We start from the raw sequence: 17,789 nt of genomic DNA on the forward strand, positions 1-17,789 counted from the left end.
AAATATTAATTCAACCGCGGCCAAATAATCCCCCGAAATAACAGGCTTAACCGCTAAAACCCCTCTCTAATTTTATCTGGAATCTTCCAAAAACTGACACCACAATGACATCAAAGCGGGGACAGGAAATGCATGGCAAACAAATGCGGGGCCGAGCGGCATTCGGGGGGGCTTTTAATACGTGGCGGAGCCGAGCTTTAGGGAAGCGGCGCAGGTTTGGCCTTGGCGGGACTGCGATGCGGCGACGCAGTGGGGGGGAAAAAAAAATAAACGCTTAGTCGGACGCATCCGGTCCGCCGTGCCACTTATCCCGTCGCGCTCGCCAGCTTCAAGGGCCGCAAAGCACGTTTTGTACGCTCCCACTGGATGAAGTCATTGTTCGCAGTCGAGCGCGGACGGGTTACTTCCTGGCTTATCGAATCCGAAAACTTGCAAAAGTGGACTTTTAAAAAAACGTGTATATACCTTCCATATTGCGTGTTATCCCCTGGACAAGTAGGCATAATTTCTAAACTTTTTCACCATAAATACAGTGAAGAAAATAAGTATTTGAACACCCTGCAATGTTGCAAGTTCTCCCACTTAGAAATCATGGAGGGGTCTGAAATTTTCATCGTAGGTGCATGTCCACTGTGAGAGAGATTTATTTGTGTGATACGGCTGCAAATAAGTATTTGAACACCTGAGAAAACCAATGTGAATATTTGGTACAGTCGCCTTTATTTGCAGTTACAGAGGTCAAACGTTTTCTGAAGTTGTTCACCAGGTTTGCACACACTGCAAGAGGGATTTTGGCCCACTCATCCACACAGATCTTCTCTAGATCAGACGGGTTTCTGGGCTACACCTGAGAAACACGGAGTTTCAGCTCCCTCTGAAGATTTTCTATTGGGTTTAGGTCTGGAGACTGGCTAGGCCACGCCAGAACCTTGACATGCTTCTTACGGAGCCGCTCCTTGGTTTTCCTGGCTGTGCGCTTCGGGTCATTGTCATGTTGAAAGACCCAGCCACGACCCATCTTCAATGCTCTGACGACCTCACACAGGCGCATCTGATTCAGGATAATACACGGAGAGGAGGTGGACTTTTAAAGGCGGACTAACGGGTCTCTGAGGGTCAGAATTCTAGCTGATTGACAGGTGTTCAAATACTTATTTGCAGCTGTATCACACAAACAAATCGTTAAAACAATCATACATTGTGATTTCTGGATTTTTCTCTTTAGATCGTCTCTCTCAAAGTGGACATGCACCCACAATGAAAATTTCAGACCCCTCCATGATATCTAAGTGGGAGAAGGTGCAATATAGCAGGCTGTTCAAATACTTTTTGTCTTCACTGTCTGAAGCAATTAAATAAAAAAGATAAAAAAACAGCAGCTACCTTCAAGACAAATGGTGCGAACTCAAGTCTGTACAGTTAAAAGTTAAGCGTTGAAAAACTTATAGTTGGGACTTTTGGGAAGTATGGTGGCCTTAACGGGTACAAAAAGTGTTTTTTGGCAAAGCTTTAATTGATTACACCTGACTCTGAGGGTACAGTATTCGGTTCCTGACGATTTCTGCCATTAAGGGTATTTGGTGAGGTTTCAAACATGTAATCTTAAAACAATCGGGTTTGTTTTTCTTTGGATTGTTTAATATTTACATCTTGCAGGTGTTTTTCCATCCAAACACTCACTGTAATTACAATTTAGCGACAAGTTCAATCTATGTATTCGGTTACTGACAATTTTTGCAATTGAGAGTATTCGGTGGTACATATGAGGTTTCAAACATATAAACTTAAAACAATCGAGTTTGTTTTTCTTTGGATTGTTTAATATTTACATCTTGCAAGTGTTTTTCCATCCAAACACTCACTGTAATTACAACTTAGCGACAAGTTCAATCTACGTTGCCGTCATAGGAATGTCATCCGCTGACGAAGATTGTGCGTGTTAGTGTGTGTGCATGACTTTTTGTTCATTTTTGTTGTCTGGGAGCCTTTTTGGGAGCTTTACCCGTTGATCTCTGCAGGGGGAGGTGCCAAATAAAAGAGACATTTCATCATAATGACTTCTTTTTGGGCACATCACAGCCATGTTTGATAATGACACAATTGTACTAATGGACAATATTTTCTAATTATGTTGACTGTTGGAATCCCGATTTAATTAGCATTACTGACACAATTTTCTTTCAAAGTACACGGATAGATGGTATTTTTTATTTTCTTTTTTTTTTTTTTTTTGAAGTTGGGATGATGTGTCAAGCAGAGCTGCACGTTTTCAACGTGGTAATTAGCAGCAGGTAGAAAGTACGAGAAACTCAAGGACACAGCACGAGCACCTACCACCTCTCTTCTCCACCTTCACCAAATGCTCTGAATGTTGCCCGGGGGTCATTCTGTGTGTGTGTGTGTTTTTTTTTTAATCTCTTTGCTTCATCACTTCATATTCACCCCCATAGGCTTTGCAGCACAGAGGAAATGAATGACGCGCACCCAGGCGGCGGATTCATCTCCCACTTGAAGTCTCCTTCAGTCACATTCGCTTCCATACGCTCGTTCAAAGATGACTTTTGAGGATGAACCTCCCCCAGCTCAAAAAAAAAAAAGGAAATGTATTGTGTCTCTCCGGGAAAGGATGCGGCGGAGAACATCCATCACTTGAGGACTCATCCGAGTTTTGTCTCACTGTCTCGTCTGCGAGGGAAAAGGCGGGCGTGACGTACGAGCCGCCGATTGTTCCTCCGTGTCGCGAGGAGCTCCCTCCAGCTCTCCCACAATGCAGCGCCGCGCGTCGTAATTGGCCGAGGAGGCCAGATGCTAAATGGCGGAGCGAAAAGTGAGATAAATGTGCTAGTAGGTCAAAGCTATTATGCCGTTTTCATTCATCACCTAAGCCGAAGCCCGGAGGAGTCGCTTTAACTGGGCGCCGTTGCTGCTGAGTAGAAACAACCCCGACCAGAGACAATTAAAAGTGAAGCAAAGTTACTCAACTGCAGGTGGTGGGGGGCATCTGTTACAGATGAATTATTTAGATTATCATAGTAAAGGACATTTATTTACGATAGAGCTTGTGCACGTGACGTCACCGTTTTAACGCCGCCATATTGGAGGTCAAAAAGAGCTGCTCGACAGTGTGGGGGAAATTGAACCGGAGCAGAATATGCACAATGCCGGAGACTTGTTGTGCTGTCGGTTGTCACAACAGACAAGACAGACATTCAAAGAGCTCTTTCTTTGGAATACCATCTGAAAAGACCAGAAAATATCGACGGATTTTAGCAATTAAATGCGATGGATGGTGCCCGACCGAACACACACGACGGTGTAGCGATCACTTCACTTCAGGTAGGAATTATTCTTTTCAATCTCAAATTCCAAAGAAGTATTTATAATGCCAAGTTGGCTCATTTGAGAACAATGCGTTTAAAAAAAAAAAAAAAAGAAAAAAACGACATGGAGTCGTCTCCAACGTACACTGAAGCGTGTTGCGGCCACACATTAATCTTTGGTAAAACTCTCCATGACAGACTTTTTTTATTTTTTAATATGCATTATTATCAAATGAGTCTAATTCCTATTTTAAAAAATAAAATATACCGTCGTTCACACAGAGGTTTACGTAGGTTAACGTGTGGCCGCAACACGCTTCCATGTGCAGGAGCTGAAGCCTATCCCAGCAGTTTATTTTCTTTTTTTAAATACGCATTGGACTCATTTGAGAACAATGCATATTTAAAAAAAAAAAAAAAAAAAGTCTGTCACGGAGAGGTTTACCAAAGTTAAACGTGTGGCCGCAACACGCTTCCGTGTCTGGAGAAGCCGACTCGCTGTCTTTTTTTTTCAATCATAGTTAATGAATGCGAGTTTGTGTAAAACCAGGGGTCATTTATTGAAATATTGGTATTTGTATTAAAAAAAATCTTAGTGGGTCCATCACTATGTGGAATTTATTCTTGATTCAGAACAGATCCAGCAACAAAGTAATTTACAAGTGCCTCACATTATGAGTTTTTCGAGATATGAACCATCGCTCGTCATTGTTTTGTTTTTTTTAGTGTGTGTGGAGTTGTGCGAAAAACTTTGAGTACTTGATAGTAGCAACGAACTAGTAACTAGTTGAAGCTCTCTGGGGGAAAAAAAGGTACTCCATCTTAAGGGGTTCTGCCCCTCTTCTTGGTATATTTGTGGAGAGCACTGCCCTCTTGTTGCCAAGGTGTGAAAACAGAAGGAGCGGCGCAATGCACATCGAATTATGATTCAAAAATTCGTCCATTTGTTACAATGTAAATATGTTATTTCCGTATTATTTTAGAAACCCGAATGTATTTTTGGCATTTCCGTTCATTTCAATGGAGAAAGATGATTTGAGATGAGAGTGCTTTGAGTCATGAGCGTGATCAGAGAATGAATCATAATTCAAAGCACCACAGCGGTTGATATTAGTCGTCTATTAAAATGAAGGCCGCTTTTTGAGGAAATGCAAGAAATGGATTTTGGCAAACATGGAGGCTTTGTAGAAGCATTCTTGTCGAGGAAAATGGATTTCACATAACAACGGAAATTGAATGTTTACTCGAAAGCTCATCTGAGTTCCGGAAAATTGCAAGAAAAAGATGTTATTGTCAACATAAGTGCGTTAAAATGGGGTGGTGGTGGGGGGGGGTGATTGTGGTCTAGTTTGAAGTGCTGCGCGTTCCTACTTCACGATGCATTCTCGGGCCTGTGTTATTTGCGACTTTTTGGTGAAGGGAGTGTGTGTGGATGACGGCGGTTTTATATATATTTTGCTTTTGTTGTTACGCTGCGCCAAACAAATATATGCGTTGATCTGAGATGACACGCCGTGGCGACCCCTAACGGGACAAGCCGAAAGAAAAAGAGGAAGAAGAAGATCAATATTAAGTCCATTAAGACGTTTGCAGAGGCCGCTAGCTTGGTACGGTGACTTATTTGTATATCACAAAATATTATTGGCTTCCAGTTTCATTTTAAACATGAGGTGATAATTTTACCTGTTGCGCTAATTATGCTAATCCCGCATCAGTTTTGAATCCTGTTTCCTTTGAATATGTATTTTACCGGTCACTCATGTTTGAAAAATGTACGGGTGTGGTCAGTCATGCCCGCAGATATAAAGTTATGTGTGGGGTCCACCAGTCATGCCCGCAGATATAAAGTCACGAATGTGTGTTCCGTTTGTAATTATGGGTCTACCCCTTTAAGAGCGGAGGGGGGTGGTGTCAGGAAAACTAGGAAGTTGAAGTAGGTTGACCAGCAGCTCCCGTGTGCTTCCGTGTTAAAAAAAAAAAAAACAAACAAAACAAAACCAAAAAAAAAAGACATCAGGCTGTGATTCGCTGCAATGGATCGGTTTTCGTATGCGCTGAGCGTGTGCGACAAGTGCGCAATTGCGCAGTGGCGCAGGACTACACAAAATAAGCAAAGTATTTCAATATCTATGTATTTCTACTCGTGACAAATTTTACTTTAAATTTTAATTTACTTTACTTTAAATTTTATTGTATATAACAAGGCACGGTGGTTCAGCTGATAAAGCGTTGGCTTCACAGTTCTGAGGTCCCGGGTTCAATCCCAGCCCCGCCTGTGTGGAGTTTGCATGCTCTCCCCGCACCTGCGTGGGTTTTTTCCCGGCACTCCAGTTTCCTCCCACATCCCAAAAACACGCAACATTAATTGGACACTATAAATTGCCCCTAGGTCTGATTGTGAGTGCGGCTGTCTGTCTCCAAGTGCCCTGCGATTGGCTGGCGACCAGTTCACGGTTTAACCAGCCTCCTGTCCGTTGACAGCAGGGATAGGCTCCAGCGCTCCCTGCGATCCTCGTGAGGATAAGCGGCAAAGAAAATGGATGGATGGATATATGACAATTTGACAATTGACACTAGATTTGGCTTCACGGGCCACATAAAATCATGTGGCGGACCGCATCTGGCCCCCGGGCCTTGAGTTTGACACCAGTGGATTCCACCATCACCTAAATAAAGTTACCACTGCATGTCCAGTAATTGAATTCATTTGTGTAAGAAGTCTTGCCATTCGACACGATCACAAAAACTATAAAAACTATAACAAAAAAAAAAAATGCAGAACCTCTAGAAATGAACGGGCTGCCAAAAATAATCTCTCGGCGCTCCTTGAAGCCGCTCCGACAAGAATTCTTCCGGTGATTCACTACAAGGAATAAAAGTCTTTCTACTCCAAACCAGACGGAATAAGAGTATATTTTACCCGGTTCCTCGAAGACGGGCCCGCACTGATCCACTGCCAGCCCTCATCAGGAAGTGCGCCACCGCTGTTAATAATTGATCCGCCAATATCCAAGATCCAGATGAGGTGCTTGAGCCGCTCTGCCGTCCGTCAGGTGGCCTCGGGTCGCTCCGCTCACCTCTGGCTGACACTTTTTTTTTTTTTTTTCGGGCGCCCGTCTTTTTTTCCTCGACTTTTATTTACCGAATTACTGCACGTCAATACGGGTCGAACGCATTAATTAACGTGTGACAAACGCAACGACGACGCGCCGTACAATTATTCAAGGTGTAAAAAGGCTCCATCGATTAGACTGTGACAATTTAAAAAAAAAAAAGAAGAAGAAAAAAAAAAAAGCAATGTGCAGCTGGTTTCCGGCAGCTGGTCATTAACCAAAGGCGTCTATGCTAAATTAATTATTTAATTTGTTAACATTTTGCATAAGGGATTTATTCAATGCTGCTGATGTTTGCTTTAAAGACCAAAAAAAAATAAATAAAAAAAACCATCCCACGGAATACCTTTTGCTGTACAACAGGTGTAAAATCCTCCATCCATCCCTTTTTTTCGCCACTTATCCTCACGAGGAATTCCTGGGAGTGCTGGAGCCTATCCCAGCTGTCAACGGGCAGGAGGCGGGGTACACCCTGAACTGGTCGCCAGCCAATCGCAGGGCACATCGAGGCAGACAACAGTTGCACTCGCAATCACACCTCGGAGAAATTTAGATCAAATCCAGTTCATGTTGCATGTTTTTGGGATGTGGGAGCGAAACCGGAGTACCCGGAGAAACCCCACGCAGGCATGGGGAGAACATGCAAACCCCAGTCCTCAAAACTGTGCGGCCAATGCTTTCCAGCGTGCCGCCCAAGATGTCACGTCATTATCCAAGCGGCTTATCCTCATAAGGGTTGCAGGAAAGCTTGAGCCTATCCCAGCTAGCTTCCGGCGAAAGGCGGACTACACCCTGGAGTGGTCGCCAGTCAGTCGCAGGGCAGATATCGACACCAATCACTGACCGGGAATCGATCCCACGCTGCCCGCAGCAATGGCAGGCGTGTGTACCACTACACCATCCGGGACTCATGTAAAATTATGTAAAATTATATTTACTTGTGTGTATGAGTACCGTATTATCAATACATTTATTAGCAGGAGGGCGTGGGGGGCAAGGCTTGTTGCGCTTTCAGTGAGGTTGCCGCGCAAGCGCCGTCTTTCCCGCGTTCCCTGCCGACTTCACACGGTACGTGACGGTCAAGCGGTTTGGATCCGGGGGAAGCCGGCAGGGCAGGCGGTCGGTTGTGGAGCTCGACGGCAGGCGAAGAGCACGAAGGCAGACAGCCTGCCGACGCCGCGTCAACCTGTCTGCCTTCGTGCTGTGTCAGACCTCAAAAGGCCAAATAAGCGATATTTAGACACATCGCGTTGCATAAAAAATCCATAATCGGTGAATGCGTTTCGGGAAACAGTTGTTAAATAACCTAACCCTGGAAAATTGGTTTTAAAAAGCTTCGGGGGCTTTGCCATATCGTACTGTCGATGATAATGTACCATTATTTTGTCCATGATACAAAAAAAAAAAAAATGGAATGCAGTATGCGGTACATTTATTATCCAATACGTCTTACTCACATGGCATCGCAGGAAGCCCCATCACCCTGGCACTTTGACATATAAAGAATATCAATAAAGAAAACGAATGTATGTAATTAAGTGAAGGAAATAAGTATTTGAACACCCTGCTATATTGCAAGTTCTCCCACTTAGAAATCACGGAGGGGTCTGAAATTTTCAACGTAGGTTCATGTCCACTGTGAGAGAAATCATCTAAAAAGAAAAATCCAGAAATCACAATGTATGATTGTTTTCATGATTTGTTTGTGTGATACAGCTGCAAATAAGTATTTGAACACGTCTATCAGCTAGAATTCCGACCCTCAAAGAGTCCGCCTTTAAAAGTCCACCTCCACTCCATGTGTTATCCTCAATCAGATCCACCTGTGTGAGGTCGTTAGCTGCATAAAGTCCACCCTGTATAATCAGTAAGATTCAAACTTGTAACATGGCCAAGACCAAAGAGCTGTCCAAAGACACCAGAGACAAAATTGTGCAACTACGCACGGCTGGAAAGGACGACGGACAAATTGCCGAGCAGCTTGGTGAACAAAAGGTCCACTGTTGGAGCGATCATTAGAAAATGGAAGATATTAAACATGACGGTCAATCTCAATCGGTGTGGAGCGCCACGCAAGATATCACCTCGCGGGGTCTCAATGATCCTTAGAAAGGTGACGAATCAGCCCAGGACTACAAGACAGGACTTGATCAATGAGCTGAAAGAGCTGGGACCACCGTTTCCAAAGTGACTGTTGGTAATACACTAAGATCTCATGGATTGAAATCATGCATGGCACGGAAGGTTCCCCTGCTTCAACCAACGTGTGTCAAGGCACGTCTTAAGTTTGCCAATGACCATTTGGATGATACAGAGGAGTCACGGGAGAAGGTTTTGTGATCAGATGAGACCAAAATGGAACTTTTTGGTCATAATTCCACTAACTGTGTTTGGAGGAAGACAAATAATGAGTTCCATCCCAAGAACACCATCCCTACTGTGAAGCAATGGGGTGGTAGCATCAGGCTTTGAGGGTGTGGGTGGGGAGTCCCTCCGTAAGAAGCATGTCATGGTTCTGACGTGGCCTAGCCATCTCCAGACCTAAACCCAATAGAAAATCTTTGGAGGGAGCTGAAACTCCGTGTTTCTCAGCGACAGCCCAGAAACCTGTCCGATCTAGAGAAGATCTGTGTGGAGGAGTGGGCCAAAATCCCTCCTGCAGTGTGTGCAAACCTGGTGAACAACTACAGGAAACGTTTGACTTCTGTAATTGCAAACAAAGGTTACTGGACCAAATATTAACATTGTTTATCTGAGGTGTTCAAATACTTTTTTTTTTACCGCTGCATCACACAAATAAATCATTTTAAAAAATCATACATTGTGATTTGTGGATTTTTCTTTTTCGATCATCTCTCTCACACAGTGGACATGCACCTGTGATGAAAATTTCAGACCCCTCCACGATTTCTAAGTGGGACAACTTGCAATATAGCAGGGTGTTCAAATACTTCTTTTCTTCACTGTATGTAGAGTCACCCAATCACAGCAAAATAAATAATTCATCGTCTGCACTTCCTTCCATCTTGCAAGCACCTAATAGCAGACACCACAAAGCGACATTCTTGTTTAATGTGACTGACAGGAATGTTCCATTTTCTTCAGCGCACAGAATAAACAAGCATACTGTCGAACTACAACAAATTCCGCCTTTCCCTTAGCACTCATTATACAACCTTCAGAGAGAAAATAAAAGTGTGAAGATACAGTATACATCAAAGAAGGTACGACTCTTCCATGTCGCTACTTGTTCAGTCGGTCAAATGTAGACCTGGCGCCTCATCGCTTCCATCTATTGTAGAAACACCGACCGAGTTAATACCTGCAAAGCTGCTTTTGTTCTCCCGGCATTGCAGTCTGGAGCCTCGGGAGTCTCTCGGTATTCTTTGCGACGATTACTTTGGATTTTCCGTTCCCGCTGAGGTGTAAAGTGTACTCCTCCGACACCCGGGGAGCTGCCGGGCACTTAAATTCACGCAGCATATTACAACCAATGCGCTTGTACGGTTAGCGTAGCTCTAATTGGAATAACGGCATACGCCGTGAGATACTGTTTCAATCCAGTCTGTTCGTCCCACGGGAAGTTCAGATGATTGACGACAGACAGAATGGCTGCGTTCGTCCGGAACTGACGATGCGCGAGAGCGTGTTTGATCGCATGTCTTTGTTCTTCTCCTTGGCTCATAAGGTAGCGTGACTGCTGCCCTCTTGTAAAAGAAAGGTTACGGGTTTTGGTCCCCAGCTTCTCTAGAAAACGTGAGAACGTGTCCTTGAGCGTAAATGCCAGTTAGTTTGTTTGGCTGTCTAGGTGCAAACATATGGTCGCCCTTTCCCTTTGTACTGCATCATACGGACGTGTCTCTAATGTGTTGGTGACCTTATTTAGCTGCAGTATGACAGAGTACCAAGACAGGAACAGTGGTACTGTATGTGCAAGTCAAGTGTGGCAGACAAATATGTTAGAATAGTACAGGACATGTATGAGGGCAGCAGAACAGTGGTGAGATGTGGCGTAGGTGTGTCAGAAGAATTTAAGGTGGAGGTGGGACTGCATCAGGGATCCGTGCTGAGCCCCTTCCTGTTTGCGGTAGTAATGGATAGGCTGACAGATGAGGTTGGACTGGAATCCCCTTGGACTATGATGTTCACAGATGATGTTGTGATCTGCAGTGAAAGCAGGAATCAGGCGGAGGAACAATTAGAAAGATGGAGGAACGCACTGGAAAGGAGAGGAATGAAGATTAGCCGAAGTAAAACAGAATATATGTGTGTGAATGAGATGGGGTGAGGAGGAAGAGTGAAGCTCCAGGGAGAAGAGATAGCGAGGGTGGAAGACTTCAAATACTTGGGGTCAACAATCCAGAGCAATGGAGAGTGTGGTAAGGAAGTGAAGAAACGGGTCCAAGCAGGTTGGAGGAACAGCTGGTGGAAGGTGTCTGGTGTTCTATGTGACAGAAGAGTCTCCGCTAAGATGAAGGGCAAAGTTTATAAAACAGTGGTGAGGCCGGTCCCCAGTGTTTTTTCCAGGTACTCCGGCTTCCTACCGCATCCCAAAAACAAGACTCACGGATCAGAAGACGTGATTTTATCCCAATTATGATCAATGACGGTAAAAGATTGTAGTGTCGCCGGTGTCTGACCGGGACACGGCAAGGTTTTATGGCAGCAGTCTGACACTACGGTTGCAAGAGACTACATTTGTCTTGTAGTCTAATCCAGCATTTTGGTACTTGTGTGGCCCGCGATTGATTGGCGAGCAATCCAGAGTGGAGCCCGTCTCTCGACAAAGTCGGCTGGGTCGTCCCTCGTGAGGCTATAGAAAATGGACAGAAAGCTGTTCCAAGTGCAGTCTTTCCCCAAGGCCAAACCATTCTCCACTGGCCCCAGATTATTTTGTTTGTAAGATTCATACAGTAATTTAGCACTTCAGGATTTTGCAAATACAAATGCTACCTTGACAATGTTTTTAATATAATGATCAACTTGCCACGATTATTCTTTTCACGCTACCTACCACGGTTTGTCTCCATGTGGCCTGCGATTGACTGGCAACCGGTTCAGGGTGTAACCCGCCTCCCGCCCATTGACAGCTGGGATAGGCTCCAGCGCCCCCTGCGACCCCCGTGAGGATAAGCTGCGGAGAAAATGGATGGATGGACACTACCTACCATGTTTATGAAGATACCTTTGGTTTGAAAATAATTGTTTGAGGGCATTTTTGATGATACCTTTGATATTGGTCCAAACTGCAAAGCAATGTGCAAACAAGTGAAGTCACTCAACTATTTTATATTTTTTTTTCATTTTTACAAATAATGATTGAGGCCCTGGATGTTCTGAACTTTCCGTGCATTTGTGGTATTGAGTACCGCCGCGCAAAATAGTCAGCCTGGACTCAATAATGCAGTAGTTAATACTTGTTTACAGCCGACTACAGTCGCGCGCTCGATTTCGACTCGGTTTCTTCAAGTTTAAGTTTCTTCTAGTGACTCACATTGAATGTTACATAATATACAGATTATGAATGATCATATTGACGCAAAACTCGTTTTGGCACACAAACATTTAATTTGAGGCACCTTCTTGTAGGGGCCAGTCGCTCTACCCAGTGACAACCGTGTCCAATAGAAATGCGCGTTAAAGCAAATTGAAAGTCATGCAGCACTTTAGTAAAACCATATTTATTACCTCCCGCTCGGGTAATAAGCGTCGGATGGGGTGCAGTTGAAATTTAGACTGTCCATTCTTCGACGATAAAATAGTTTCGTTATAAAATCAATATCAGCTCCATTGTTGTTGATTAAACATATTTGTTGTCTTGTAGTCTGGCAGGAAGTAAAAGCACTTAAGATAGTTTGGGGTGATCTGGTCATGGTTCATCAAAACGCCATCAAGAAGCTTGTAATGGTCTCTGCTGCAAAAAGTTTTTGGGGGGGTTGGAAACATAATTTGCTCTCATGTATCTATTTAATAGTCTTGAAACATAGTGCAAGCAATAAAAGTGATTGATGGGGCAGGACATTGAGGATGAGAGGCCACTGAGATGGCCAACTATATTTTGCTGATATCGCGATGTACGGTGCGCGGAATAATCCCGGAATCCCGGATCAAGTTTGAAGATTTGAGGCTCTCGGTGTCAAGAACTGGCGGTGCGGGGGCGGACCCAAATGCAGGACTCCCAGACAAGGGCATGATGTTCAACAAGCTTTATTATAAACTAAGTTGTTGCACAGCAAGACAGTCAAAGAAGGCAGGATCCACAAAACAAGAAACAAGGTCCAGTAACTACGAGACAACTAAAGAGCAGAACAAAAGCATGACTCGGCTATAAGGGTGCAGTGGCGGAGTAACCCAGGATGATGAACGAACTGGCAAATGAAGAATTCCCTTGTAGGCAATTGTGGCGCTATATCCTCAAACTGTTCTTCACCATTTCTGGGAGGCTGACATAAATCTACCCTACTTCTTCTTCTTCTTTGCCTTTCGGCTTGTCCCGTTAGGGGTCGCCGTAGTGCGTCATCTTAGATGAACGCATATATGTTTGGCACAGTTTCACGCCGGATGCCCTTCCTGACGCGACCCCTCTGCATTTAGCCGGGGAGAGAAGCTTACAGCACCTGGTATTCCCAGGAGGTCTCCCGTCCAAGTGCTAACCAGGGCCAAACCCGCTTAGCTTCCGAGATCTGACGAGATCGCGTGTTCTCGGGGTAGCATGGGCGTAAGCTCAGTCTACGCTACTCCTTTATACAAAAACTTTAGCATCTTCGTTCACAACATCGGAAGTTACCTATTTCTACCACCGCAGAGTAAGATGTACGTAGTTATCGGACGAGTTCTAGCTCTGACTTCAAGCCAAATATGGAATCTTCCCGTATGCTAACATTTACAAAACATCTCTCAAGTGATGCTGAGGACGAGTCTGGTGGCCAAGAGGAACAAAATACATTTTGTCTCTTTCTTCTTTTTCTGTGGTGCTTATTCGCGTTTACGTGTTTACGCCACCTGGGTGGAGTACAAGGGAGACAGACATACACCGTACTAGAGAGTACTAGCTACTCTCACGGCTTCTCAGTATGGAAGAAATAGTTGACGTTCTACGCAGAGAATAAAGAAGATATACCCGTGAGTAGTGTCATATCGTCTTTCTGCATGTGTTGCTTGATCCTTCGTGGTCCGATATCTGTTGCTTAGAGGGGAACGAGACCACCAATAAGATGCTAATTGTTAGCCCATGTGCTTATGGAATTTATTGTATGTTAGCAGGTCGTTTTTTTAAGAATATTTTTTAAAATTAAATTGGCCCAACTGCCGCTTGTTATGGAGTTGAGTCAAAGCAAAAATAAATAAATCTGCTGAGTGACAGATTGTATCTCGAAAAAGTCGGATCGCTTGTATCCCGAAGGACTGATGTACCCGTAATTTCCGGCCTACAAGCCGCGACTTTTTTCCCACGCTTTCAACCCTGTGGTTTACGCGGTAATGCGGCTAATTTGTGCTTTTTTTTTTTTTTCTAACGGCCGCAAGGGGGCACTCGAGCGAAAAAGGTAAGAATGAGACCGTGGAATATATGTGCTGAGGAAGTGACTTTTACCGGTCCGGCCCTGTTAGTGTGTTACTGCCATGTCTTGCTGATTTTACCGGTATGTTTACTTTTTTAACTGGCCCTGTTAGCGTGGCATGCGGTGCTAGTGTTAGTGTTCGCGTCAGTGCAGCGACACTAGATTTATGCCAGCGGCGCTAGTGTTAAACTCTCAGTGTACCGGAATCCATGTGCCGGGGAAATGACTTTTACCGGCCATGTTAGTGCTGTACAAGCGTTAGCACTGTGCTGCCATGTTGTTGCTGTGTTACTGGCGTGTCTGATTTTCACCAGTAAGTTTTTTATTTATTTATATATATATATATATATTTTTTTTTTTAACCGGCCTTGTCAGCGCCGCGCTTGCGTTCGCGTTAGTGCTAGCATTAGTGCCACGCTTGTGTTAGCGCTGCGTTAGCACCGCACAAGTGTTAAAGTCTTTCGGTGTACCGCATTTCTTTGTAAATAGCTCGTGTTTCAATGTGGGCGCTTGCGGCTTTTACACAGCTGCGGCGTACGTATGTACCAAACGGTATTTCCTTTACAAATGTACTGGGTGAGGCTTATAACCAGGCGCGCTCTGTAGGCCAGGAATTACGGTAATTGAGTTTCCGTTGTTTTGTATGGCCAGCGGTTCATTAAAGACTCCATTGGTGTGAAAATTCTTGGTTTTTTTTAGATGTCCCCTGCAACTGGCCAGAAACCAGTCCAGGCGTCATCGGCATCGACGCCTGCTCACCCGTCACCCTAATGAGGACAGTCACGGACGGATAGATTTCCGTGTTTCCAGCAAATTAAAGGTTGACCGACGTTCGGAACCAGATGGAGTTCAACTGTATCGAACATTTAATCAGTTGTGAGGAGCGCCGTGCTCCAAGACGCGATGCAATATTGAAGAAATTGATTTCAGACGCTTGCCGGTGGCTTTTATGGACTTTTTTGCCAACTCGCTCATTCGGCCCAGCACGGCCCAAAACGCTTTTGAACGCAGGAGGGCAGGCGTCGTGTCGCGCCGTCATTACTACCGTCATTCCGCAAGACTCCTGATTTTCTGGAAGTAGGCCGCTTTTACTCTATTTGGAGCCTCGGCGATGTTGATGATGACGACGACCAGAGAGTCGGAAGACGAGACGTTTCCATCTTCTCCGACGGTGCGGTGGAAACGGCTAAAAACCGTAAAAGTTTCGTGTCTGCGCGAGGAGATTGATAGGATGCGAAGGTCCCACGGCAACGTGCAATCCTCTCAGTGTCTTCAGCCTTGGCATTAAATGATATGATGTGATCGTGATGTAGATGCTGCGTGATTTTTTTTTTTTTTCCCCACTGCCAGCGTGTGTACTCGCGTGGCTCCTCTGGCCGTATTATTAATTCAGAGATAGGCCTTCCACTCCTCTCCTGTCTCTCGGAGAGAGAAAAGAAAGCGTGCGGGGGAGGAGATTAAAAAGGAGGATGTAATTAGAAAGGAAGATTTCCACCACGGCGGTAAATGGAGTTGCGCTGCTGTCATATTACAATATCTAATTGGTCTCAAAAGACGAGGCGAGCAGTTAAAATGGCGCGGAGTCGCTCGCCGACACGTTCAAAATTCCCGTCCGAGCAATTCTCTTCATCCCAGCGCAACTTGTCCAATTATTGCGCCGTTTTCTTATGTATGAACCGTCTCTTATCGGAATTCTTGCCCCCGTCGAACCGCTCTGTGCTTCAGAAAAGGACGACAGTAAATAAAACTGTCCCCACCCTACCACCGCCTCTTCGCTAGCTTATACCAGCCCGTGCACAATTAGCGCTGCAAGCTATTGTGATGTCAGATGCAGAGCAAATAAAAATATTGTTGCCTGTTGTTGAACAAGCGCAAATATCTCACTGATGCGCGTCGAAGTCTGTCCAAAGTTCAAATGCTGGATTTTTGCATGTGTTACAGCCATCATTCCATTTTCTTACCTGCTGATCCTCACGAGGGTCGCGGGGAGTCCTGGAGTCTATCTAAGCTATCAAAGGGCAGGAGGCAGGGTACACCTTGAACTGGTTGCCACCCAATCGCTGGGCGCATAGAGACGAACAGTCGCACTCACAATCAGACCTAGGGGCAATTTAGAGTCTCCAATTATTATTGCATGTTTTTGGAATGTGGGAGGGAACTGGAGTGCCCTGAGAAAGGGTCGCAGTAGTGCTAGTGCCAATCCCGACTGTCATCGGGACGGAAGCGAAGCACACCCTGAAGTGGTTGCCACCCAATCGCAGGGCGCATAGAGACCAACAGCCGCACTCACAATCACACCTAGGGGCAATTTAGAGTCTCCAATTATTGCATGTTTTTGGGATGTTTTTGAGGAAACCGGATCGCCCGGAGGAAAGCCACCCAGAGACGGGGAGAACATGCAAACTCCACACAGGCGGGGCCGGGATTTGAACCCCGGCCCTCAGTACTGTGAGGCCGACGCTCCGCAGCTGCGAGACCGCGTCGCCAGTATGCCTCCGTTATGCTGTTATATTTGCGAAAACAAGCTCCGGGGAATGATTTGGGGTTTTTTTTTTCCCTACAGCTTCACAAATCGACTTTTTTCGGATTATTGGCGCCAACGGATTTGTTTGATAAAAGCACGTTTTCAGCAGGGTGACATTGTTCGTCTTCCCCTTTTGTTTCCCGGCATGAAGGATGAGATGTTTCTCTTTTGAAGGACAATTTCCCCTCTTGTTGTTATCGGGTCTCAGTACAAGCGCTCTCTGTTTGCGCGTCATGTGAAGCGCTCGCGACGGCGGCGTCCTGACAACTAAATGAAAGGTCCCATCCCTCTTCAAGTTTGCTCCTGGGTGACACTCCTCGTCCCCATTCCGTCACCATCAAAAAAAAAAAAAAAAAAACGCCCCGACGCGGTGCCGGGGAATCTCAAAAACGGTCCATTACGGGCTGCCACGGGGATCGCAGACACCATTAAGGGATGGTATCGGTTACAAATAATGCATGTCTGCGGTCTTATTCTTATCTGTTCGGGAGGAACGGAGGCAGAGCGGCTGTGCGGATGCGCCGCAGCGACCGCGCGCACAATAACGCCGACCAAGGACGTCTCCGCGCCGGAGAAATGCTGAAGTGAGATTTGGATGGAGATAAAACTGATGCTGATTTAAACAGCGGGCGTCAACAACCCACGCCAACCTACGGTCGGTGGCGCTGTCTTGCCGTGATTATTGCATTGTTCAAAGGTTGAACAGTTGAAAAACAGTCTTGCCTTAAGATAAGAGTTGAGTTTGTCCGTTGGCCACGCTTGTAGTTCAAAACACTTTTTTAAAAATCAGGAAAATAGCACCATATTGTATATCAAAACATACAGTGACGATGTAATTAAACACAATTAAAACAGATGGAACATTCAATTTTATAGATATTGTGCTGCTCACTTGTGTGTGCACGCGTTGGACGTGTGGACCCAGTATAAAGGTCACGTCGTACTTGCGTCACACTTACTTTCCTGCCAGGGTCCAGCAGCCAATCTTATTACAGCACTGCACATCCTACGTAGAACTCTACTGGGATTTGCAGTCATTCTTTGCAGAGGATAAAGAATATAACATGCTGTATTGTCTGTCTACATGTGATGCTGCACGGTTGGTTTTCAAATAGCCACTGATTAAAGGTCAAGTGCCATCACTATAGACATTCTAAACTAGATTTTGTAATGAAAAATACATGTAACATTATTCACTTCAATGTCTATACGAAAAAGTAAACATGAGCGGAGAGCGCGGCATCCATGCGTGTCATTCGCCATTGAAAACACG

The 17,789-nt window shown here is 45.0% G+C and overlaps 1 protein-coding gene and 1 pseudogene across 1 annotated transcript in view; one reads left to right on the top strand and one right to left on the bottom strand.

The window, feature by feature from the left end:
* Positions 1-17,789, top strand: part of hs6st3b (heparan sulfate 6-O-sulfotransferase 3b) — a 93,761-nt gene that overhangs the window by 56,074 nt on the left and 19,898 nt on the right. The window lies entirely within an intron of this gene.
* On the bottom strand, positions 13,039-13,157 carry LOC133512778 (5S ribosomal RNA; annotated as a pseudogene).

This window comes from Syngnathoides biaculeatus, chromosome 14, assembly GCF_019802595.1.
Source record: "Syngnathoides biaculeatus isolate LvHL_M chromosome 14, ASM1980259v1, whole genome shotgun sequence".
Classification (NCBI taxonomy): Eukaryota; Metazoa; Chordata; class Actinopteri; order Syngnathiformes; family Syngnathidae; genus Syngnathoides; species Syngnathoides biaculeatus.